This window comes from Octopus bimaculoides, chromosome 4, assembly GCF_046866305.1.
Source record: "Octopus bimaculoides isolate indiv1 chromosome 4, ASM4686630v1, whole genome shotgun sequence".
Classification (NCBI taxonomy): domain Eukaryota; kingdom Metazoa; phylum Mollusca; class Cephalopoda; order Octopoda; family Octopodidae; genus Octopus; species Octopus bimaculoides.
The window spans coordinates 121,965,622-121,968,111 of record NC_142931.1 but is presented as its reverse complement, the minus strand read 5'-3'; the positions used below and the strand labels follow the sequence as shown (position 1 = coordinate 121,968,111).

The 2,490-nt window shown below is 34.0% G+C and overlaps 1 long non-coding RNA gene across 1 annotated transcript in view; it reads left to right on the top strand.

Annotated features, from left to right (window-relative positions):
- The first annotated feature begins 350 nt into the window (after positions 1-350).
- The window catches only part of LOC149136217 (uncharacterized), a 24,932-nt gene continuing 22,792 nt past the window's right edge, over positions 351-2,490 (top strand). The window contains exon 1 of the long non-coding RNA XR_016241668.1: positions 351-872. This is a non-coding gene — a long non-coding RNA (uncharacterized LOC149136217). The remainder of the gene's footprint in view (positions 873-2,490) is intronic.

Below are 2,490 nucleotides of genomic sequence, written 5' to 3'. Positions count from 1 at the left end.
TTGCTTCAACTACAAATCATCATTTTGATCTTCACTCCTTCATGTGCTTATACTAAATATAAAAAAAATAAATGTTAAAATTTATTAGTAACTGCAAAAATAATTTGCCAAAATGTTTTACATTGCTTTTAGAAAGTCCATCGGGTAAAAATGTTAGATGCTCCTCACTCTGGATATTTCCCAGCAATCCTGTTATGACCAGTTACAAAAAAACTCGTTAAGACCGAAATTCTAAAGTTATGGCTTGAATCTGATATATTCTAAATATACATAATAGTCGAGACAAGCTAATCTTAGAAACTTCACCGTTGTGTAATAAGCATCAAATTTACATTTTGTCTTACTGAATATATCGTATCCGTTTCCAACCCACATTCACTGGCTGGTAATCAGATTATTTTATTAAATCTTCATTTCCGTGTTTACCTTCATTTGTTAAATCTCATCTCCATGCTCATAAATGATATTAGAAGAATTGAAAACACACACATACACACACACACGATGACATGCGTATTTTTTCTTAATAATTCTGGAAATGAAAATAAAAAGCGTCACGACTCTTGTTTATAATTTCAGCAAGCAAAGTGTTTCTTGCTCTGTATTCGCATTCTGTCAACTAACATTAAGTCGTCACATGCACGATGAACAACTAGAATCAATACGATGGCTTGCATATTTATTTCAAATACATTCCGACTGACTCAAGCGCGAATATAATAGTTGTTGTGTTACGTCACAAGAGAACAACTTCTTTATGACGAATTTGTGTTAATAACACAGGCGATTCATTAGTTTGAGGGATTCTGAGAAAAACGGTGTTTTGACGTCCCAGAATGGTAAAGAGCAACCAACCAAGATAGTTCGAGAAGGTAATTTTTTTTTTTTTTTTTTTTTTTTGCAAGGCGACGAACTGGCAGAATCTTAACACGCCAAGCAAAATGCTTATTGGCATTTCGTCCATCTTTACGAGTTCAAATTCCGCCGAGGTCAACTTTGCCTTTTATTCTTTCGAGGTCGATAAAATAAATACCAGTTAAGCACTGGGGTTGAAGTAATCGACTAGCCACCTTCCTCAAAATTGCTGGCCTTGTGCCAAAATTTGAAACCATTTTTTATTTTTTTGTTCCAAAATTTACTTCTACCACAAGAAAATATAGCTGAATATTTCTGTTTAAACTAAATAGTTTCTGTTGCAGGAGTGGGGTACAAATTAAGCCTTCCATTAAAAGTGAATTCCTGTTGAGTTGAGTATGTGAAGTGAGTAAGAGCAGTTGAAAAGGGATACTGAGTGATCAGTAAACGGTCCTTGATTGCTATAGTACACAAATGTCTTTATTACTGTTCTGCCACTTTGATTTTAGGCATATTTAGTTATAAGCAAAGCGACATCACTTTGGCAGGAACAGTGAAGAAATATCTAGCAGTAAATAAGTGTTGTCTACAATCTTCATCTCCGAAAACTTTGTCCTCAGCAGATCAGTTGAAAAGGGATACTGAGTGATCAGTAAACGGTCCTTGATTGCTATAGTACACAAATGTCTTTATTACTGTTCTGCCACTGCTTAGAGTGTGAAAATATTACACCTTTTGATACGTATCTGTTGAGATGCAAGTCGTACCCAATACGCTTAAGGCAATCTTTATTTAGCTGTTATCCTCTAATAGTTCGCCAAATTTCACTTCATAAATAAATGTTGAAATCTATCACAAGCCTAGAAGTCCATTAGATCTATTAGAACTTATGCATCTTTCTGTGACGTTTAAGTAACTGAAAGTCTCAAGAGTACCCCTGAACGAGACACCAGTCCCTCTCCCACCAGCTGTCGTTTCTACTCATTTCCAGTTGAATGAATTGAGACAACGTGAAATGATAATTGACCAAATGAGGATAACTAGATGAGTTATTAGATAACTGGATTTGATGTGAAATTTGATATTGGTTCTTTATTTCCATTTGCACTTAATTCGTTGGACAGATAAATTAAACAGAAAACCAGAGACTATTTAAAGAAATCGTTTTTAATACATGGCTATGGAGATACCGTATTGCATATCATATTCGAAAAGTTCTACATTAATTTCTTGAACTCATACATTTTATTTTTAGACATTTTCTCTACTTCTTACTATGTTATCAACGATTACTTGAACGTGATACGTTTAACATAGGATTAATTTAAAAGTAACACCGGTAGATTGTTTTTCTTTCTCTTTTCTTTTTAAACATGGAAATCTAAGAAATAGATACTGTTCGAAGAACTCCTACAGCCAATATTAGTACATCCTATCCTGTTGTATGATGATAATTCGGTTAAGCAAGATTCAAAGTAATGGAAAGAAAAAAAGAATGTTTAAATCAAATAAAATAACAAGCAGGCGAATTTGATCTTACTCTTGAGAACAGAACCGTTATTATTACCGTTTTCGCATGAGTTCGTATGTAAGCTTGCGTGTTTATGTATATCGTGGCTTCGTCACGAAGCAATC